The sequence below is a fragment of the Monodelphis domestica genome, chromosome 8, assembly GCF_027887165.1.
Source record: "Monodelphis domestica isolate mMonDom1 chromosome 8, mMonDom1.pri, whole genome shotgun sequence".
In the NCBI taxonomy this organism is placed as follows: Eukaryota; Metazoa; Chordata; class Mammalia; order Didelphimorphia; family Didelphidae; genus Monodelphis; species Monodelphis domestica.
In genome coordinates, this window is record NC_077234.1 from 49923072 (window position 1) to 49948336 (window position 25265).

Consider the following 25265-nt stretch of genomic DNA (forward strand, 5'->3'; position numbering starts at 1 on the left):
GGGCTTCCTTGTCTGTCAGGGTTTCCCAAGCAGAGAGATGTGGGGATCTCACATACCTGCTGCTCTTTCCTTCACATAGGAAATGGAAAAATGCAGGATGATATCTCTGTAAGGTAATTGTGCTCATTAATTACATGCAGAATTTTTCAGAGCTGAGGGAGAAGCCGTTATTTCTAGAGTAGGGAGGAGGACCTGAGAAAGATGTCGCGCCTTTTGGGCAAGACGTGCCTCCCTTTGAGGGAAGATGGAACGATATGGTTCTTTTGCATGGGAGTCTATAGTTCGCCTTTTCAGTGTCCCCCCTCACCCCCTTTAATCCAGACTGATGCGGCGAGTTGTCCCAAAGGCTGTCATTCAGAGACCGAGTTCAGAAAGAACATTCCTATGACCCAAGATAGAAGTCATGAGGCAGAGAGCTTTCTGGGAGGCTGAACTGTACTCAGTGTGATTGTCAGCTTTTTCCTATCATTAATCCAATTCTGAGCCCCTCTTATGTGCCTAATGTGCCTTATGTGCCACTGCCCTGATGCTCTTAGTGGTGGTACAGAGTATGCAAATGAGTAAAACGTGTCCCAGTCGCTCAAGGTGCATATGATCTAGTAAAGGTGACATGCTACACTAGTGAATGAATAGGAGGACTAACTCTAATGGAAAGAACTATAGGACACCACAAAAAGGAGAATGAGCCAAGGGACAAATCAGAGCCCTTGTTTCCCTGGGAATCCAGAGAGTATATCTGGATGCTGAGATTTGGGAAGACTTTGGGGAGGTAGCATCTCTATTCCTTCCTTATAAAAGATGATGGATTGTCTACACTTAGAGAAGAATTGGAGTTAGATGAAGCTCATTTCCTCTAGAGGAAACCTTCTGAGGAAGATCACCCCAAAGGAAGGCATGGGATATGGTCAAGGGTCATAGAATAGTCCAATACAGTTACCGGGTAGTACATGTGAAGATAGATGGTGAAGGCTCTGAGACTAATTTCCCAACTTCCTACTTCCATTGGCAGTTACAGTCTTCAGAGTAAGATGGCTATGTCCCTTTACAGATTTAGGGGTATCTCTGAGAGGTTGAGGTGGTGTCTTTACTCATGATGCATTATGAATTTCCACCAATGTATTTCCATCATGGTTATGGTTTATCAGTAAGTCATATTTTCTTTTCCTTTGGAAAGGGAGTGTTTACAAAGATGGTGTAGCAAAAACATGAATACAAAACATTCCCATCAAAAGTCTGTGCCACCTTCTCCCTCCCATAAATGCAGAATCCAAGGGAAAGACAATTACTTTTTAGTTGGTCTGCCATTGGACAGAGAAAGAATGATTTGTAGTCCATATAATGGAGAATCAACTAGTTGACATGTTGGTTTACTGAATCTGGAGTCAGAAAAGATCTGAGTTCAAACCCAGTCTCAGATACTTGTGTCAATGTGACATTGGGCAAATCTCTTAATCATTGGCTGCCACACTTACTTTATCTGCAAAATGGGGATAATCAGAGCACCTGGTATCTGAGGGAAAATGGCATAATAGTTTCAGGGTGTTTTACAAACCTTAAATCCATATATAAATGTTATTATTTTATTACTCACATGCTATCTAGATTTCTAATTATTTGGATGTTTTCCCACACATTAAAGCTAAAAGGACTTCTCTAAATCCTCTACCCTAGTATAACTAGTTCTGGCTCTGTGGGACCAAGGAGTACAAATCTAATCCCTTTTCTAAATTATAACTTTTTTTTAAAAATTATATTTTATTTGATCATTTCCAAGCATTATTCATTAAAGACATAGATCATTTTCTTTTCCTTCCCCCTACCCCCCCACCCCCCATAGCCGACGCGCAAATCCTAAATTATAACTTTTAAAAATACTTAGAGACCTATTATAATTAAATCTTTTCTTCTTGAGAATAAATATCCACAATTCCTTTAGATATAGATTTTAGGTTTTCTTTCTATCTTCTGAATTCATAATAGATTGTCTATGTGTTTCCAAAAATGTGGTTGCTAAAGCTGAATACATTTTTAAAAATGTGATCTAACCAGATCTGAAAATAGAAGAATGGGCACACCTGCCATTTTGGTCACTATCACTATTAAAGAAAATGGAGAAAAGCATTCATATTTTTGGTCATTGTGACAGACTGCTTATTCCTACTGAGTTTAAAGTTGAAAGTGTTTGCTTTAAATGAGAATAAAGGATAGGTACAGCGGAGTAGCTCACTGCATTGAGAACCAGGCCTAGAGATGGGAGATGCTGGGTTAAAATTGACCCCAGATACTTCCTAACTGTGTGACCTTCAGCAAGTCACTTAACCCCCATTGCCTAGCCCTGACTACTCTTCTGCCTCAGATCCCCAATACACAGTATTGATTCCAAGGTGAAAGGTAATAGTTTAAAAAAATAAGAATAAATGAGGGTAAAGGAAAAGATAACACATAGACTAGAAATAAATCCATCCTTCAACAGTTAGAAGACAATAAGAGGAAAATTTATTATGTTAAATAAGGAAGATCTATTTGCTAGTATGGAAATTTTAGGATTCTTTAATCAATTAACAAACAAATGCTAGCAAGCAGATTGCAGAAATATATAACAATATCATAAATTATTAGCAGATGGAATGCCTATCAGGAATTCATGGCTAGTTCAGTAAACCAATAAAAATAGTAACAAAATCTGATTTTATCAAAAGATGCAGGAAAATCTTTACTAAAATATAATATTAATTTATTTTTAAAAAAAAAATTAGAAAGCATTGTATTTGATGGAATCTTTTAAATTTTTTATGTAGTATCTATTTAAAACCAAAAACAAACTTCTATAACAAGGATCAACTTGAAGTGTTTCCAATAAAATCAGAAGGGAAGCAGAGATGTTCATTATCACCATTATTGCTCAATATTGTGCTAGAAACTCCATAAATAGCAATAAGAAAAGAAAAATAAATTGAAAGAATAAAAATAAGCATTGAAGAAATGAAACTATCATTCTGAAAAAAATAATATCCTTAGATAACCCTAGAGAATCAACTAAAAACTAGTGAAACATTTATTAACTTCAGCAAAGAAGCACCATATAAAATAAATCCATATAAATCATCAGCATTTTTACATTTTAACAAAAAAGTATAGCAGGAAGGAATAGTATAATTCCATAAATCCAAGTAATCACGAAACCATTTTGGTACTAATAAATAGAGTGGTAGATCAATGGAATAGGTTAGGTACACAACACACCGTAGTAAATGCTCATAGTAATCTAATATTTGATTAGTCCCTACAAATCTAAGCTTTTGGTATGAACTCTCACACTATGATAAAGACTGTGGAGAAAAAAATAGAAAGCAGACTGCCAGAAAATAAGTATAGACCAATATTTCACACAGACAAGGTCAAAATGCATTAATTATTTAAACATTTAAATATAAAGGGTGATATCATAAGTAAATTAAAATTTTACTTGTCATATCTACAGGGGAAAGGTTTATGCCAATATAATAGAGGAAATTATGGGAAATAAAATAGATTATTTTGATTAAATGAAATTAAAAACTTTGGCATGAAGAAAAAGTAATTCAGCTAAAACGAGGATACTATGAATGTGGGAAAACAATGTGCAAAACTTTCTTTGATAAAGGTTTCATTTCTCAAATATATATGGAACTGTGCCAAATTTATAAAAATAAGAGCCATTTACCAGTTGATAAATGATCAAAATATATAAACAGGCAGTTTTCAGAAGAATAAATCAAAGTTAATAGTGGTCAAATGAAAAAAAGTTTCTCATTACTGACTAAATATGAAAATAAATATGAAAACAAAATTAAATATGAAAATTAAAAAAAATGAAAATAAATATGAAAATAAATAAAAAATAAAATAAAATATGAAAATAAAATACCATGTCATACCTACCAAATTGGAGTAAATGAGATAAGAAGAAAGTGGCAATATTTGGGGGGTATATGGAAAACATGATACTATACTGTTGGTAGAATTATGAAGTGGTCCAAACATTATGGAGGACAATTTGTAGCTATGCTGAAAGGGCTATAAAACTATACATAATCTTTAACCTAGCAATAACATTACTACATCTGTATTCCAAAGAGATCAACAAAAAGAGAAAAAAAGTGTACAATCTGTACAAAAATACTTATAGCAGTTCTTTTTTGTGCTAGCAGAGTTTTGGAAATCAAAGGGCTACCTATCAGTTGAGGGATGGATGAACAAATTGTGGTGTATGATTTTGATGGAATTTTATTGTGCTATATGAAATGAAAAGTAGGTTAGTTTCAGAAAAACCTGGGAAGATTCATTTGATCATCCACAAAGTATAGTGAACAGAACCAGTGTACACAAAAATAGCAATATTTTAAAGATGATTAATTGTGAAAGAATTAGCATACTACAATTAATGCAATGATTGAAGGCAATTTCAAGGGATCCATGATGAAAAATGCTATCCATCTCCAGAGAGAACTGATAAATTCTGAATGCAGATTGATGCATAGTTTTAAAAACTTTATTTTTATTATTTTATTTTGTTTTTGTCTTATTTTGAAACATGGCTAATATGGAAATTTGTTTTGCATTTAACTGAAATTAAAGTGTTTACCTTCTCAAGGAAAGAGGAGGGGCAGGAGGAAGGGAGAGAATTTGGAACTCAAAAAAATTTTAAATGATTGTTAAAATGCTTATATATAATTGGGAAATAGTTAATGAAATAAATAAACTTAATTTAAAAATAGAGAAGAAGGAATCTGTGGAGTGAATATAAATAGGGACTATAGACTTGGTGATTGGCCAGTGAAAAAAATAGAAATAGGAAATGGAATAAGGAACATAGTGACCAGTTTGGTTGTACTATTCAGTGGCTGGGAAATTGGCCAGAATATATTATTAAAAGAATGGTTACTGAACATTTTGAAAAGAAAGCAGGGATATTAGAGTACCAGAGTGTTTTTATCAAGTGCAATCATGGTATTCTAACAAAATTTCCTTTTTAAAGGGAATCATTTGGAAAAAATGATGTTTTGTGTAAAAGATAGAGAGATTTAGGCTAGAGAATGGTATAATTAAGTGGATTGAGAACAGGTTGGTCAGATTTCCAGTATAGGCATTAATGATATGGTATTACCTTGGAAGAATGTCTCTAGGAAAATGTTCCAGGGATCTGTGCATGGTCTTGGGCTATTTAGCATTTTCGTTGGTGACTTGGAAAAAGACATAAATGATAAACTTAAAGAATTGCCTAGAACAAAAAACGTAGGAGTCTGAGAGAACATACTAAATGATATCATGCTTAGAAAAAGATCTCCATAGGCTTGACCATTGGATAAGATAGATCTAGATAAAATTTAATAAAGATATCTGTCAAGTTTTATACTTGAGTTGAAAAGAAAACAAAACTTCAGAAATACAAATTTATGAAGAATGTTACTAAAAAGTCATCCTGGGGGGAAAAAACAAACAAACAAAACCCTAGAGATTTTAGTGGACTAGAAGCTAAATTTGTGTCAACAGTCTGATATGAAGTTAAAATAGATGATACAATTGTAGGTGACATTAAGTGTATTACCTCTTCTGGTCAGACCATATGTATTTAGTTCTTGGAACTAAGTTTTGGAAAGATAATTTGAGAATTTGGGGTTATTGCTCAAATATTTCTCCACATCCCCATAGAACTTGGGGTGAAGGTGTGCGGAGAACTAGAATGATTTGTTCCAAACCCTATTCAAGTGAGTGACAAATTTCTTGATGTCCTTTTATCTCTATGGATCCCTAGTTCACCCTTTTACCAACCTTGTTTACATCATCAATTTGAATAGAAATTTGTCTCATTGATTGTACTAAATTCAATTTTGCCCCAGGTTAGGTTCAAATGATGATAGATTATGAATTTGTGAAATGATACTCTACACAGATGAGTATTATCTGTGCAGCATTCATCCATTTCAGCAGGTGCCCTTACTTTGTGGATATTTCCCACCAAGCACCATTTGCATGATGTATCTTTATTCCTTCTATTATCACATAGGAGATATGGCTAGTGAAATAGAGAAAAGTTAAAATTCAGGTCCTTTGTCTCAGATTCTACTTTCCGCCCAAAATTAAAAAAATCCAGGAGTAGAAACCGTGGATTTCTTTTACTTACTTCATCTAAAGTAATATTTAGATGGCATATTACCTATTTGATAAGCCATCGAATATACACTGTTCATGGAGATAGGCCAGAACAAAACAAGAAAGAAGCATTTCATGTGGGAACAAACAGAGGGTTTATGCGGAAAGCTGACAGTATCTGAAATCTACAAATCCCAGGTCCAATAAAAATGACTGAGCAATTTGGGTTTTTGTCTGTTTATAGCCAACTTAACAAATCACTTAAGGCACCTATTTTATTCCTTTAAAACTCGAATGTTCTCTATTATCATGACGAGAAAACTAGTTTAAAACTCTTCTAGGTGATAAATCATGGTGAGTTGCATTAATCATGGCAGCCTAAAGCTGCTAAGTGCAATTATGTGTTTGTCACCCCAGGGGACTCTCTAGATCAACTCAAACCACCCCATCAAGACCCCTGCAAAGCTCCAATTCTTGCCTAAAGTCTGTTGTACCTCATTTGGGGGCTTAGTGCATCTGATCCTTTAGGGTATTGAAGGCCTTCTGGCAGACCCATCACCACGCTAATGAGACATGGATCTGGATGTGATCTATTCATGGTGGTGCAGTGATGGAGCACCTCTACTACCAATTGGCAGCAAGTCTCCAATTTTTAAGTGAGGAAAAATCCCCAATAAACAACTTTGATTTAATCCCCCCCCCCACTGAACCAGAGACATTTTACATGAATAAATGAAGAAATAAACTAGTCTTATGAAATTGCTCGGATATCTGCCCTGTTCATAAATTAATTTTATGCTTCAGGAAATGATGTTCCTGCAGATAAAATTTTTAAAAGGAGCGACATCACGCTTTAAAGGGCTTCAGAGGTCTTCTGGGCTCTGATTTAACAAAGAAATAGATGAGGCAAAAAGTACCAGCACTTTGAACACAGTAGATGATGCTTAATAAATTCTTGTGATAGATTGTATTGAATTAAAGGCAGTGAAGTGACTTGTCCATGGTCACACTAATTCAGCTTTTGTGACTCCTAATAAAGTGCTCTATTCATTATACACCAGACTGCCTCCATTCTGTCCTTGTGTTTTGTCTAAATCTTGTTTATGTTTCCACTCTGGGGAGAAGTTAAACTCCTACTGGCAGAAATTATCATTCTGGGTCTTCCCTGAACACCCTCTTTCCAGTTCTAGGAAAGACTGGCTTTCATTTACAGGGTTTATGGGAGAGAATAAGCATTCGTACAATGCCTATTATTGCCAGGAGTTGAACTAAGGACTTACAACAAATATTATCTCATTTGATCCTCACAACAATCCTGGGAGGTAGGTGCTATTATCTCCATTTTACAGTTATGAAAACTGAAGAAAACAGTGGTTAAGTGACTTGCCCAGGGTCACTCAGCCTAGTAAGTTTCTGAGGATGGATTTCAACTCAATTCTTCCTGACTCTTGGTCCAGGGCTCTATCTATGTGCTACCAACTGCATCCAATTAAATAAATGTTAGTATTGTCACTTGCCTCTGTTTTTTCAGACTTATCTTGTGATCTTCTGTCCATGAAACTAGGAGGTCTCTCCTTTATAGCATGCCTTCTCCCTTTCTCCATCCCTCTGACCTGACCTATCCCTGGCTTGACCTCCAGTCACAGGGTAGGGCACAAAGGAGGAGGCATGGAAATAAAGCTAGAATAGTAGCCAGGATTCCTGGGGTGAAATGGAGTAAAACATGGAGAAATAATGGCTTTCTTGGGTGAAACCCTCTAAAGGATATTTTGGAGGGTTCCCTAACTAGCTCCATAAGAAAGTGTTCTGCCATTTCTCTAAGGCATCAGAATGAAATATTTAACAACAAACAAAAACATTTTCAATAATGATGGCCATAGGCTCTTGGGGAGTGAGTGTCCTTGAGATGCCAATGGGATAAGTCAGGTCTTTGGGGTGACCCCAGTGAGCTTCAGGGGCATAGCATCCCTCAGCAGCAGTTGTGTTCTCTTTGCTTCTTTAATTGATGATCCAAAGAGGTCAGGGATCTTTCTGTCTTCCAGGGCAAGGGGAAATGGAGGCAAGGCTCTGCCACCACAAGTTTTGGGGTCCCAAGCTCAGGTCCTTCGCTCCTGTCACTCATGAGTCCACAGGGCAAAAGACCCCCATCCTAAGCTCTCAATCCCACAAGCCCTTTCTGCTCCTCCAACTGTCACTCTTCCCTCCTGTCAACATTCTAAAATGGTTCCTCTGTGCCAGTTTTCCTTAGAAAAGTGAACAGTGACAGGAACTTGGAATTTTTGAGTTGAACAGATCTCAATGGCTCTATTGTAATCAGTAACTTTAGAGAAACATTCCTTCTGCAACATAGGTGATAAATCATTATCCAGTCTTTCTTGAAGACTTTTAAATGAAAGAAAATCTCTGATATCTGAATACACTGAGATTGTTCTACTTAGAAATAACTCAAATTGAGACATGCTTTTTTTTCCCCTCACCATTCAACATTCCTCTCTGTAACTCCTTACAGATTTTCTTTTTTTGCCCTCTGAAGTAAGACTGAGTAAGTCTAAGGACTTTTCATGTAACAATCAATAAAAGAAAGGCATTAAGGCACTGTACTAAGTAAATCCCCTTTGATATAAAAGATGTAAAAGACAGTTCCTGGCCCAAAGGAGCTTACAATCTAATGGGTGAGACAACATGCAAACAAATATATACAAAACAAGCTATCTACTAGATGTATAGGAAATGGGAGAAGGAAGCTGCAGGGATTAAAGGGGGTTGGAGAAGATCTTGTAGAAAGTGGAGCTTTACATGGTACCTAAAAAAACCTAGAGAGGTCAAAAGATAGCCATCATGTTTTCCCTAAGCCTTCTTTTCTCTGTGCTAAATTGGAGAAGAGAAGCACTTAATAATAAACCTTGTGAAGGTCATATCACCTGAAACTGAATTTGAAGGGGAAAAGGAACAGATGAAATGCAGAGGAAGCATGAGACACTTTCAGAGTGCTGAATAACTATCCCTTATTCACTCATGATGGATTCACTGGTCCCTTTCTCCCCAAAACAGATTAAAAGAGCTCTTGAAATAAGCAATTCAAGCTACGAGATCAACCTTAGTCAACAGCTTCTCATCATCGCTCTTCTAGAATGGTATAGCAGTTGTGTAAGGGAAGAACTAGACCCAGACTTCCATACACAATCTCTCTTGAGTCAAGTCAGTGGAAAATCAGTACTTATCAGCTTTCCATGTGTACCAGCACTCACCTTCTCTCTCTCATAGCATTGGCTTCCTTTATTCATCAATTATTTTTTCTTTCTAACTCAAATGGATTCTAAGACTTTTGTCTAATGCCTTTTTGGATCCCCAAACACATCCCCTGTCTCCAGTCTTAGATATGGGTACAGTGTAGAATGCCAGTGTAGGTGCCCAATAAATAGTTATTGATTAGTATCACTTGACAGGATGGGAAGTGATTATGCTATTTTGTTGCTAAGACTAGACTAATGGCTAGAGCTTTGGATTTGTACTCAAAACCTATTCACCTCTGACATTCACTTTTTGTATAATCATAGATAAGTTTCTGACCTTTTCCAAGTCACAGTTCCCTTATCTATAAAATGAGGTTCATAATATCATCTATATATCTCTCTTTAAAATATGTATAGTAAGCAAGGTAAACTAGGGATTTTAATGTAAGGAGACCATAATTTTCTTCACTGGTATAAATGAGTCTTTGTGGGATGATATTCTTGAGTGGAATAGGTTACAGAAGAGGAGTAGTGTGTTCAAAAGAATGGGAAAAGTAAACATGTTTCAGATGGAAATGGAGATAACAGAAAGGACAACAATCTAGGAAACTGAAAGAACTGGTGAGTCTGATGACTGAGCTAATATCCATGATCTTTGAATAATAGCAGGAAAAGAGACATAATTTAGGACAGGAGAAGTAATGATATCCCAGATTCCAAAAAAAGGGAACAGAATAAAATCTTCAATTGGATTCTTGGAAAAATGATATAAAATGATATCAATTAAAGGAAGCTGTGGTCTCAGAGGACAAGCATAATTTCATCAAGAACTTATCATGCCATCAAATTTATTTCCTTTTCAACAGGGTTACTTGTCTAGTAAATGAGAATGTACTCTACCTGGCTTTTATTAAAAAAATTTGACTATTTCCTTGATATTAGTTAACCTTATAGAAAAAATGAAGAGGTCAAAAGATAATCCAATTCAAAACTTCTTGAGTGGTTAGACCCAAGTCATTAATGGTGTGGTTTCAACTTGGAGGAATATCTCTGTTGGAACATTCTAGGGATCTTGTGCTATTTAATATTTTTGCCAATGATGTGTCTAGATGACATTATTTTCAATTTTAAATGAAGTCAAGGTTGGAGAGATATTTGCTATGTCATAGAATAACCGAAGCCTCTGACTGTGCTCCCCACTCCCTATGTGGCCACATATTGTGAGTCCAATTGCTTGTGTACTGTTCCCACTTTACCAGGAAATAGGAAGATTTTGTTAAGATATTGAACTTCCTCCAGGTTGGCCCTCCTATGGCTCAGGAGAATGAAGATACTGGTTTTGCACTGGGAATTGGAACTGGGAAGCTTAAAATATACATAATTAATTCTTCTCTATTTTGCCATGATCTTAGAAATATAATTAACTTGCTTGTTGGATGTACCATTCTGACCCATGAAAGGCTGGAATAGTTTGCTGCAACTCTACATGCCCAGGTGAGTAGTAGCCTGTAATGAATCTATAGCGCTATCCTCTCATATGTGAGAGTAGTTCATCTGTTGAAATAATAACAACTTATTTATATAAGACTAAAATCTTGACACTTTCAGTGAGTGTATTCACTATTTTGGAAAAACAATCAAAGATTGACCCAGAAATATCTTCTTTAAATCATAGAATCTCTGAGCTGAAAGGCATCTCGAGGTCATATAGATGTGTTTTGGTGAAGGCATGGCAGGCATGTCCCAATGTGCTAGAGGGGGCTGCACTATCCCCCCTCTCCATTTCACCTGAGGGCATTTTTTGCATGCCCCACACCTCTGTTCAACTGCCTAATGTGAGCACTTCTTCCCTCCAATCCCTGGCTATAGTGAGGAGGGGCAACTCACAGGTGGTTTAAAAGTGCAGTTTGGGCACGTGATCTCTAAAAGAGTTGCCAACACTGAATCTAGACCAACATTTACTTAAATATTGATCTAACAAAATACTGGATAAAAGCTAATTCAGCCACTATTAAGAGACATCCAGTAAGGGGAAATATATTTGCCCCTGAAGCAGTCCCTTCTAATTTTTATGAAGTTTTCTCTTAAATCAAGTTTAAATTTTCCTCAATGGCAATTCCCATCTAATTCTTCCTACTCCTGTCCTCTAGCGACTACTGTACTTGACAATGTCAAAACTCCACTATATTTATACTTTGTCAATTCGGCCAACCTAGTTAAACTTCTGTCTCACTGAATGTATTTCAAAGTTCAATATTTTCCCCCTCCTGTGTCCTGGGATAGATACATAAATCAGCTCAAACACTTTTATTTTTAATCATTGGAGAACTTCTGAGCAGGTCCTCCTCCTTCAAGGCATTGTCTCATTCCTTTGGAATTGTTTGTGAAATAAAAATGCTAGTGTAGAAATCTATAGATTAAATCTGCATAGATTCTAGCAAAGGACTTATAAAATTTATCATATTTCCTGTGGATAAGGTAGAAATCTGTAAGCTGAACAATGACAGAATTAGAGAGATTCATAAGCAAGTGGATAATCAGACCTAAAGAATAGTCATTAGTGGAAGCGATACTAATTTGGAAGGTCTGTAGGGAAGGTCTACCTTAGGGGTTCCTGTGATTTTCATCTCATGAAGAGTGAATTCAGTGTGTGTGTGTGTGTGTGTGTGTGTGTGTGTGTAAACATTAAACACCTTCTATGTGCCAGGTTCTGTGCTGAACACTGGAGAAATACAGTACTTGCCTTTGAAGAATTCACAGTCCAATGGGTAGATAACATGCAAGTTATTAAAAATGTTTTAAGAGACTATATACTGTGTGTTTATATGTGTGTGTGTGCGTGTGCACATACACACACAGGCAAATGTGTGTATTTTAACATTATCAATTCAGTAGCACTCTTCCAGAATTGAAATCACAGGGCTTAATCCTTTTATTGTATCCTTTTTATCCCTAAGCCTCATTTTTCTTATCTAAAAAATAGGATTTTGCCCCATATTCCAAAGAGTAACTTTATTAAAAAAATAAGAGAGACAAACTTTTATTAAAGGGCTCCATTATCTGACTCTCAATAGTCTTTCTGGTTTTTGTTTTCTACCTCCTTTCTCACACTCTCAATTCCATTTAGATTGATCTGCTTGTTATTCTCATTGCCAGGACGCATCTCCTACTCCTACCTTTGTAGAGATGACCTTCCAAGTCTGGGGAACACTCACTGTCCTCCTCCTCCCAGCTCTATAGAATCCCTAGTTTCCTTCAAAGCTCAACTCAGGTGTCATCTCTTACACAAGGCTTTTCCCTGATCTCTCCAGGCATCACAGCTCTGTCCCTCTATAACACGACACATAACTTGTGTTGCATTGCCTATAGAGATATTGTATCCTGCTAGTAGATTAAAGATATAGGCACGGTTTCCTTTTGCCAGTAACCTCAGCTCATTGTGTAGTGTGTCAAATATTTTTGGAGATTGAATGAAAGTTGCTTGAATTGAATTGAAGTTGAGTTCTATGATGAAACAAAATCAGGGTGCAGATCCAAAAGGCAACACCATAATTTAATTAGTGAAATCAAGTTTGTTGCCTAAAGTTTGACAGCCAATCCTGGTAGGAGATGATCCCATATTTCCAGACCTCAGTTTCCACACCTGTATAATGAGGCACTGAACTAAATGATCTCTAAGTTCCTTTCCAGATGTATTTTATCATAATTTCATAACTCCATGAATGTATTTTCATTATAGAGTACTATTCAAAAAGCTCATAAAGGAATACTGTTACAGAACCTTTTTTTTAAATAACTGAATTAAGCCCAAAGAACTACAAAAATGTGCCTGGTTAGGGACACTTTAAAACTTGATTATAGAGTTTTACTTAGTGAGGAGCTGGAAGAAAATGCAGTAGAGACATTGCCTGTGTGGCCCAGTGTGTATTGTTAAAGCAAATTAATTCTTATAATTATAGAGCCTTTGCAGTATTTAATTTTTGGCAAACCTTTCTGGAGTTCAGTTTCTCCACCTGCACAATGGGAACTCCTTACCAATGTATAATATTTGCAATTCATGGAAAGTTTCTTTAACAAGGATCTTTTCTTAAGTGCCACCTGAGTATATTTTCTTTAGAATGAAATAGAATTCACTTTAAATTGCCAATGTTCCTTCCCTTTTACTCCCATGCTATCCTTTCTTCCTACTTAGGACATAGTCTGGCCCCATATATTTCTAATAACTTCATTTTCTTCCTTCTATCAAAATCTTAATGCCTTGCCTACTGAGCATCACTGGTTGAATACAAATACTTTATAGACTGTAATCTAAAACAAACACCTTCCATCAAAAGCCACCCTAGTCATTCATCAAGGCTGTCTTTGGCTTGTCTTCATGTGGTTTACCAGAAGAAGTTTCTGCTGGCACCATTTGTGGCCTGCTGACAGTTTCATTTGCATCAGAATGGCTCCATGTAGCCAGGGCAGTCTGCCTGGATCAAAATGGTGATATATGATTGGGGGATAACTGATTGCCCACTGATATCCCTCAATTATTGCAAGCATAGCACTCACTGTTGGTTCCCATCCCTTTCAGGGTTGCAAGCATTCAAGAGATGTTTGGGGTTTAGGGTAATATGCATGAGTGTTTCACAATAGTGATTATTTAAAAATAAAATGTCAGTTAGGCAGCAGGCTTAAAGAATGGCCAGAGACTGAGACAACATGGGAATATTTCTCTTAATTCAATAGTTAACCTATTCTTTTCCCTTCTTCTCCTCTGTTCTCCTCAATACTTCCATTCTTTACTCCTTCATCTCTCTTCCTGATGGGAATTTGTGAAGCATTTGGCATTCAAACCATCTGGCAAATGATCATTGTTGCCTGCCATTTTTTTTCTTTTTCTTGTCCAACTATTCTGGAACATGTCTTTCCTCCAGAAATATGCAAACTCCATGAAGGCAGGGACTGATGTTTTTAGTTTTTTCATTTTGTCTTTGTATCCCAGCATCTAGCACAGTGTATAGTATGTATTAAACAATTACATAAATGATTCTTGAATTAGCAGATATTATACTTTAGGTGATACCTCTATAACCCATAAACCAAACTCACAGATGCTCAAAGATTCTATTACTTTGCCCCCTGCTTCTGGAAGGGTCCCCTCAAGATACCCTTTTCCCCATCGACCTCCAACAAAATTAATATTGATGTGACTTCATGTTTGATAACACTTCTTCTATTTCCTTAAATCCCTTGTCATAGACAAGATCACCTGGTGACTAGTATTTATTCCACAGAAATTTCACCAGTCAATCAATCAATAAGCATTTCTTCTGCATTTACCATGTGCCAGGCACTCTGCTTGACATGCAAAATATAAAAATTAAAAATTAATTCATCCTTACTCCCTGGGAGCTTACAATCTAACCATAACTGACCATTGTAAATAAAAATAAGTTCAGTTCAGGAAAATTGTGAAAAGAGAGGGAAACCATTTACTTATTCAGAATCTTTACTGAATATTTAGTCTTTGGAAAATGGCAAAGAACTATTCTTGGAATTTGGAAGATCTGAGTTGAAATCTTACCTTTTACATCTATACTGGATGAGTCCCCCTGGCTAAACTTTAACCTCTTAGTATCCCTAGACAACTCTCTAAAACATAAATTGCAGAGTAGTGGCTGTTTTAAATTAAAAGAAGGAATATCCTCTTTGGGAATTTGCTATACCAGTGAAACCACAGGTCAGGAATCATCCCCCAACAAAAAGCCCTGTATATTCTCTTCTCAAGCTCTCATATGTCTTCCTTTCATCCTTCCTTGTCTTTAATCTCACAAGATTCTTCTACCTCATCATTTTCTGAGAAGAAAGAAGCCATCAGGAATGAATTCTTCACAGTCCCTCTTCACCTCAGAAATCTTTGGCCCTATTTCCCATCCCCATGACTGTGGTTCAAAGACTAACCCCATACCCTGAGCACTCAGGCTCATCCCTTATGTCAACACTATTCTCAATTCTCTACTACTCTTCTCTGCCTCCTTTCCCTTTGAAGAAATAGCTGCTATAATTCCCCTTATCATGGAAAATGTAAACAAAAATGGATGTTTCTCTCTTACCTTTCACTGTCAAACTTTTCAGCTGTTTCCATATCAGTAACTACTCCCTTTAATCTCCAAAATCCAATACTAGATCTCATCTATCTTTTGAATCACCTCCCAATCTCCAAATTCAAGGATGCTTTCTCCATCCTCATTTTATTTAATTTTTGAAAACTCTTACTTTTTATTTTAGAATGAATACAAAGTAGTGGGTCCTATAACTAGAAAGTTTTGGTGACCAAGATTGAACCCTGAAACTCCCATCTCTAGGATTAGCTCCCAATCCACTAAGTGACCCAGTTGCACCCCCATCCTCACTCTATTTTATGTCTTAGTAGCATTTCTCACTGTCAACCACTTTCCATCTTGAAAATCCCTTTTAAACTAAGTTGAGGTACTTCTGGGTAAATATGGCGGCAGTCTAGACACAAGACTTGTCCTCTCCACAGCACCCACTGATATAGACTACCTCATAAGAGCAAAAAAACCCCAAATTCATAAAAACTAAAGGGACTCTACAGCAGGGCTCAGCATTGAAGGTATGTGGGATTTGGGCATTTCCACACTATAAGGGGGTGAAAAAGCTTCCATCAAAATGAGAGCTGATCTACCCTCTCCCATGCCACCTATGGAGTCAAGAGTCAGAGCTAGCATGCCAGAATCGGCAAGTGAGTGAGGGGAACCTCTAGAGTGAATAAGGGGCACCTCTAGATCCTTGGGAGCTGACTAAGACCACCAAAGACCTACCCCTGAGGGCAGCTACACCTGAAAACCCAACAGGCTGAAGAGCGTAGAACATGGGTACTTGTGGGAAGATAGCACAGAGAAGGGCAGCAAACAGTGGAAGCTGTGGAGATTTGAGAGCTTGCCTCATTCAAAATCCTTGATCCTTAACTCCATACACAGAAAAGCCTGCCCATCTCATTCAGATTTCTGACTAAAAAGGGAAGGAAAAACCTCCAAAGTGATGGCAAATTGTGCCCAGGAGCAACAACCTCTCTCCACCAAAAAGAACAAGAAGAGGGTATTGACCCTGGAAAATTTTTATGGAGGATAAACCCAGGCTACAGAGGAAATAGAGGTTCAAATAAACCCCAAGTCTTCCAAAAAATGGAAATTGTCCACAAGCTCTTGAAGAATTTAAATTGGAGATTATCAAAAAGATGGAAGCCTGGCAAGAAAAGTGGGAAATAGTTCAAAGAGAAAATAACAGTTTAAAGGACAAGAACTCCCAATTGGAGAAATAGCTGGAAGCCACAAAAAGCAGGACAGAACAAACTGAAAAGGAAATCCAGTCTTTAAAGACCAGAATTAGGGAACTGGAAGACAATAATCTTGCAAAATAGCAAGAATTAATAAAGCAAAGTCAAAAGACTAACAAAATAGAAGAAAACATAATATCTCTCACTGAGAGATGACAGATCAGGAAAACAGAGCAAGGAGAGATAATTTGAGAAGCATTGACCTACCCGAAAAGCCAGGAATAAACTGAAATCTTGACATCATACTACAAGAAAACATCCAAGAAAACTGCCCTGATGTTCATGAACAAGGGGATCACACAAGACCTGGTAGCTTCCACACTAAAGGACCACAAGTCTTGAAACATGATATTCATAAAGGCAAGAGAATTGAGTCTTCAACCAAGTATCACCTAACCATCAAAACTGGCTATATACTACCAGGGGAAAGTATGGGTCTTCAATAAAATAGAAGATTTCCAAGTGTTTGTAAAGAAAAGACCAGAATTAAGTGGAAAGTTTGATATCCAAACACAAAGATCAAGAAAACATGTAAAGATAAATAAGAGAGGGAAAAGGGGGATTTTTTTAATTCAAACACTTCTTTAAGGGCTACAATTAGATCAAATTATATAAATTAATATATGGGGAAATGGTATTTGTATCTCTCAAAAATTATATTCACTATCATAGTAATTATAAGAATCATTCACAGGAAAAGATTGGGGTATTAAGTGCTATAAGATGATATGCAAAAACAGAAAAAGGGAGGGGGGTAATCGAGGATGGCACCAAGATACTTGAAGAACTGAAATAAAAAGGATAATCTTCATCACACAAAGATATGCATGGGAAGGGGAGGGGAAGAATACACTTATAACAAAGAGAGGAAGAGAGTGCTAATATGTAATACTTACTCTCAGTGAAATCAATTCTGAGAAGGAAAAGCAACTAGATCCATTGGGGTCTTGAATTCTATCTTATCCTACAGGGAAAGTGATAAGGGAAAACTAAGGGGGGTAAGGCAGAGGGAGTCAAAAAGGGAGGGAAAGAGAGGGGGAGGGAACTTAACAGACCATAAAAAACAAGAAGAGAACAAAAAGGGAGGGGCCAGAAAGGGAAGCATATTAAGGGAGGGATTTAGGGGGATTGAATAAAAGTAAACCACTGGTTTAAAAGGATATAGCAAAAGAAGAAAGGACAGAACTAGGGGAGGATATCAAAATGCTGGGGAATATACAAATGACAATCATAACTTTGAATGTCAATGGATGACCTCACCCATAAAATGAAAACAAAGAGGAGAGGGGATTAGAATCCAAAATCCTACCATATGTTGTCTATAAGAAACACACCTGAGGTGGGCAGATACTCACAAGGTTAGAATTAAAGGTTGGAGCAAAACCTACTGGACCTCAACTGATAGAAAGAAGACAAGAGTTGCAATCATGATATCTGACAAAGCCAAAGTAAAAATAGATCTGATTAAAAGGAATAGGGAAGGTAAATACATCCTGATAAAAGGGAGTATAGACAATGAGGAAATATCACTAATCAACATATATGCACCAAATGGTATAGCATCCACATTTCTAAAAGAGAAACTAGTAGAATGAAGGAGGAAATAGCAGGAATGTAAAGATGGTTCAATATCAGGAAAACCACCCACATAATTGACCATATCAACAAGCAAACCAATAAAAGCCACATGATTATCTTAAGAAATCACAGAAAAAGCCTTTGACAAAATACAACACTCATTCCTATTAAAAATATTAGAAAGTATAGTAATAGAAGAATCTTTCCTAAAAATAATAAACAGTATCTATCTAAAACCATCAGCCAACATCATCTGCAATGGAGATAAACTAGATGCATTCCCAATAAGAGCAGGAGTGAAACAAGGATGCCCATTATCACTGCTATTTTTTAACATTGTACTAGAAACACTAGCAGTAGCAATTAGAGAAGAAAAAGAAATTGAAGGCATCAAAATAGGCAAGGAGGAGACCAAGTTATCACTCTTTGCGGATGATATGATGGTCTACTTAAAGAATCCTAGAGAATCAACTAAAAAGCTAGTGGAAATAATCAACAATTTTAGCAAAGTTGCAGGATACAAAATAAACCCACATAAGTCATCAGCATTTCTATATATCTCCAACACATCTCAGCAGCAGGAATTAGAAAGAGAAATTTCATTCAAAATCACCCTAGACAATATAAAATACTCAGGAATCTATCTGCAGAGATAAACACAGGAACTATATGAACACAACAACAAAACACTATCCAAACAATTAAAGCTAGATCTAATCAATTGGAAAAACATTAACTGCTCATGGGTAGGACAAGCTAACATAATAAAAATGACCATCCTACCCAAACTTATTTACTTATTTAGTGCCATACCCATCAATCCGGAGGGATATATGAGAAAGAACACTATCCACATTCAGAGGAAAAACAATGGGAGTAGAAACACAGAAGAAAAACAACTGCTTGATTACATAGGTCGAGGGGATATGATTGGGAATGTAGACTCTAAAGGAACATCCTAGTGCAAACCAACAACATGGAAAAGGGTTCTGTTCAAAGACACATGTAATACCCAGTGGAATTGCACATCGGCCATGGGAAGGGTGGGGGGATGGGAGGGAGGAATAGAAAATGATTTTTGTAACCAAGGAATAATATTTGAAATTGAAATTGACCAAATTAAAAAAAAATAATGTCAAAAAAAGAAACCCTATCGAAAAATGGGGAAAAAAAGGGTATCAATCACAAAAATGATTGTGGGAAGGGAGGAAAATTCTTAATTAAATAAGTGACCAAGGTGATCATGAGATTAAAATAGCTTATAAATCAAATTTGAAAGTTTTTTGTATGATCAAATTTAATAAATCTAGGGAAGAAACTAAAAAAAAAAACTAAAGAAAATCACCCTAGACAATATAAAATACTTAGGAAGCTATCTGCCAAGACGAAACAGGAACTATATGAACACAACTAGAAAACACTTTCTACACAAGTAAAACTAGATCTAATCAATTGGAAAAACATTAACTGCTCATGGGTAGGACGAGCTAACATAAAAAATATGACCATCCTACCCAAACTTATTTATTTATTTAGTGCCATACCCATCAAACTACCAAAAAACCTTTTTACTGAATTAGAAAAAAAATAACAAAGTTCATTTGGAAGAACAACAGGTCAAGGATTTCCATGGAAATAATGAAAAAAAATATGAAGGAAGGTGGCCTTGCAGTACCAGATCTCAAAGTATATGATAACGCAGTGGTCATCAAAACAATATAGTACTGGCTAAGAGACACAAAGGAGGATCAGTGGAATAGACTTGGGGCAAGACAGTCTATGACAAGCCAAAAGATCCCAGCTTTGGGGACAAAAATCCACTATTTGATAAAAACTGCTGGGAAAATTGGAAGACAGTGTGGGAGAGATTAGGTTTGGATCAATACTTCACACCCTACACCAAGATAAACTCAGAATGGGTGAAAGACTTGAACATAAAGAAGGAAACTATAAGTAAATTATGTGAACACAGAATAGTATACATGTCAGACCTTTGGGAAAGGAAAGATTTAAAACCAAGCAAGATTTAGAAAAAGTCACAAAATGTAAAATAAACAATTTTGATTACATCAAATTAAAAAGCTTTTGTACAAACAAAACCAATATAACCAAAATTAGAAGGGAAGTAACAAATTGGGAAACAATTTTCATAACAAAAACCTCTGACAAAGGTCTAATTACTCAAATTTACAAAGAGCTAAATCAATTGTACAAAAAATCAAGCTATTCTCTAATTGATAAATGGGCAAGGGACACAAATAAGTAATTTTCAGTCAAAGAAATTAAACTATTAATAAGCACATGAAAAAGTGCTCTAAAATCTCTTATACTCAGAGAGAAGCAAATCAAAACACCTTTGAGATATCACCTCACACCTAGCAGATTGGCTAACATGATAGCAAAGGAAAGTAATGAATGCTGGAAGGGATGCAGCAAAGTGGGGACATTAATTCACTGCTGATGGAGTTGTGAATTGATCCAACCATTCTGGAGGGCAATTTGGAACTATGCCCAAAGGGCAATAAAAAAAGACTGTCTGCCCTTTGATCCAGCCATAGCACTGCTGGGTTTGTACCCCAAAGAGATAATAAGGAAAAAGACCTGTACAAGAATATTCATAGCTGCACTCTTTGTGGTGGCCAAAAATTGGAAAATGAGGGGATGCCCTTCGATTGGGGAATGGCTGAACAAATTGTGTATATGTTGGTGATGGAGTACTATTGTATTCAAAGGAATAATAAAGTGGAGGAATTCCATGGAGACTGCAACAACCTCCAGGAAGTGATGCAGAGCAAAAGGAGCAGAACCAGGAGAACATTGTACACAGAGATGATACACTGTGGTTCAATAGAATGTAATGGACTTCTCCATTAGTGCCAATGCAGTGATCCTGAACAACCTGCAGAGATCGATGAGAGAAAAAAAAAACTATCCACATTCAGAGGACAAACTGTGGTAGTAGAAACACAGAAGTAAAACAACTGCTTGATTACGTGGGTCCAGGGGAATTGGATTGGGGATATAGACCCTAAATGAATATCCTAATGCAAACATCAACAGCATGGAAATAGGTTCTGATCAAGGACATGTAATACCCAATGGAATTGTGCATTGGCTACGGGGAGGGTGGGGGAAAGGAGGGAGGAATAGAATATGATTTTGGTAACCAAGGAATAATGTTTGAAATTGACCAAATAAAAAAAGAAAGAAAGAAAAAGAAAAGAAAAAAAATAAAAAAATAAATTAAGTTGACCTGTAGAATCATTTGGAATCATTCTTTTGGCCTTTTCTTTATTTTCTTTTTTACTCCAATCCCCCCAAATTTTTTATTTCCAACTTTTCTATCCTCTCTCTTGGAAATAGAGCTAATTTATTTTTTCCTTCCTAACTTTTTTGCCTCAACTCCTTCACCTTCATCTCTATGCTTGTTTCTCCAGACCTTTTTCTGATTTCCAGTGAATATTGATTTCCAGTGAATCCTTCTGCATGTTTCAATGTAGATGTCATGCTGGTCTCTTAAATTTTCAATATCTAAAACCACACTCCTCATAGAATCAAAGATGGAATGTCATATGGTTTAGCCATAAGGGTCTTCATAATCTATCTAGTTTAACTCTTTTGTTTTACATATGAGGAAAGTGAGGCCCAGAGAAAACAAAGTGACTTCCTCAAGATGACAAAAATAGTAGGTATAAGACTCAGGGTTAGAACCCAGGCCTTCTCCTGAATTCCTTATTTCTGTTTAATATTATCAATACTTTCCTCATAACCTTGGCTGGAAACCTTGGTATTATGATTGATTCTCCTTTCCATTATATTTTATATAATTAATCACCAACTTTTTTCAGTTCTTTCTTTATACTCTATTTCCCCTCTATCCCTTGCAAGGGATACAGTGGTTATGAAGCTGAAGTTGGAGACAGGAAGACCTGATTTTAAATTCTGTCTCCAATACTTATTCACTGTGTGCTCCTGAGCAAATCATTTAACCCTTAACCCCTCTGTGCCTGTCTTGTTTCATCTGCAAATCAGAGGAGTCAGATTGAGTTGCCCTTCTGATTTAAGATTTAAGATCCATTGAATCTATAATCTTATTCTCATTGGCACCATTCTGATTCTTAATAGTTAGTTTAAATGAACTCCCTCATTCTTTTCCCCCCAATTCTCCCCACTCCATCCCAGCACACTTCTAATAAAATACTTCTATTGCTATCTAGGTTGGAGCAGTGGGTCTTCAAAAATGCCTATAACATTAGAGGGCTAATGATTCTCCTCTTGAAAGCTCTATTTCCCTAGCCAATGATATGAGCATTTCTCTAACTTAGAGAGTCCATCACTAGGGACGGTTTGGGGCTGCAAAATGAATGACCACAGCATGAGCACATGCAATATTGCCATTCACTAGGTGTAGTTCTTAATCAGGCCAATAAAATTATGTTAAATCACTTGTAATTACTATGATTTATTTGGCGTTATTGTGGTGATTTACAGAGCAGTGCTTAGTATGCTGGTTACTTAATACTATTGTGTCTTTTAATAATGTAGCAAAGCATCTTCGGCTGCATTTATAAATGGCGGAAAGGCATATTCAGCTGTGGTTAAGGAGAAACTTCTTAACAATGAAAGTGGTCCACAAGTACAATGGTCTGGTTCATGAGGAAAGGGGTATCTCCCTCACTAGCAGCTTTCAGTAAAAGGCTCGATATTGAAGAAGGAATTATTGGCCAGATACCATTCAGACTAGGTAGCCTCTGTGGTCCTTCCAAATTCTAAGACTCAATGATTCTGTAAAATTAAGTTAGGCAACATCTTTTAGTCATTTGGAAAATAATAATGTCACTAGGAGTCAGCTAGGCATCTCAATTGTTTGAAAGTCAGTCCTAGAGAGAGAGAGAGAGAGAGAGAGAGAGAGAGAGAGAGAGAGACAGACAGACAGAGAGAGAGAGAGAGAGAGAGAGAGAGAGAGAGAGAGAGAGAGAGAGAGAGAGAGAGAGAGAGAGAGAGAGAGCTAGAGGTCCTGGGTTCAAATTTGGAACCAAACCATTCCTAGCTATGTGACCTTGGATAAGTCACTTAAATCCCATTGTTTAGCCCTTACCATGGTCCTGTTTTAGAACTAATATTGATTCTAAGATGGAAAGTAAGGGTATAAAAATGAGATAGAGTTTACTTTTTATATTGAACCATGTTCCACCAATTATGCCCCATAGTTTTTATTGTTAATTCTTTAGAGTCAGTTATATTCCATATCTTGCTGCCCTCTAGTAATCTTTATAAAGTATTACTGCTGAAAACATGTTCTGCATTTTTCCAAGCAATATGAGAAGCTTGAGGTGGATAAAGGAGCTCTCCATTAAAAAATAATCTAGCTCACTTTCCTCCTGTTCAACTCTGGACTCCTGGATCATTGTCCATCTGGTCAATGACTTATGGACAAATTCTAAAGAGTAACTGTCTGGATGCATGTTGAAATCTGGACAATAGGCATTCTTCATCCATGTGAGCTTTTCTGTATGAATGAGCACACCAGAATCCTTTGACTTATTTTAAAAAATAAATGAATAAATTTGCTTGCTTGTTACATGAAAATACTCAGTTAACTCCCTCTTGCCCCCTCTTTTCCCATTAAAGAAGGCATCATTTGGCAAATATATATATGTATATATGTAAACTATATCTTACTTATTTCTATCTATCAGTTCTTTCTCTGGAGGAGAACATACACAAGCTATTCTTTAAACAATATCTCCTGCGTAGTACATAATACTTTCTTGGTTATGCTCATTTAAGGCTCTACTGTGCTGTGGACCTTGATGAATCAGTTTAGTGTTATGTACAAACAAAAATATCTCAAAACCCTCACTATCACTAAGGAATCCCCCTTTTATCTAACTTCTGTGCTATCTTGGAGATGGAAAAATACCTTTGGTGAACTTAGATCCCTCTGTTTTATGTCTTGCGTTTATTGTCAGAGGGTAATTTCATAGGATAATTCCTCTTTTTCATCTTCCAGTGAATCATGTATTATTTCAATATATGTATGGAAGACATATTGTTGTAAAAGCACCTCTCAGTCAATGTTTTCTTTATCCTTCTCTATCAGATAAAATGCTGCTTTCATGATAAACAAACAATAAACACAATGGCACGTAATATTGTCTACATCTTTCAGTGAGTAGTGACATGATAAGTGCATGGCCAAGTGTTGAATATTTTGTGAAAGCCTGTCTGTATCCTATTAATAAACCCATTGAGAATGCCCAGGAATTGTGTATAGATGGTTTTCATAAAGGTACCTGAAGATGGAATAATAAACATAGATTGGTAATGGATGTTTCCATTTACTTCTTCCATACATATATCTAGAATTTTGTTAAGTTCTAAGTGTACTTGTTCCAGAGACCTCGATGTCACCACAATTTTGCAAATCATTTCCCTTTTCCTTTTGTTTGTAGTCTATCCTGCATTTTAATACTTGGTTGTCCTTGAGAAAGCTTTACTTCGTCAGACCTCTTCCTTACTTTAAATTGATTTTCTCCTTTTTTGCTTCTTTCTGCTTTGAGGCAATACTGAGCATACCTGCCCATTATCTTTCTTTGTAAGAGTTTACAAATGAGTTTATACTCTAAACTCTTTGGGTATTGATTGTCTTTGGTATCAATCTCTCCATTTTTAGCAAGTAAGTTAGGTATTTGCTGACTAAGTCACTTTTCTGAGCTTTTGTTATTTTTTGGGGGGTAATTAATTGATATTGGATAAACTCCTAGCTAAAAATATTTTCTCAGTATTAATGTTATTTCTCTCATTTATTTACCATTTTAAAATTGCAATTGCTTACTTAGATTTTAGGGTTGGGTTGGGTAAACTGGATGCCATCTCTTTTTGTCAGTTTTATTCTTCTAGCTTTTTATTTTAACTCTGATGAATCAAGAGTCTGGTTGTTAAGAGACAGGGTTTTCTCTTACATCAACATTTTTTTT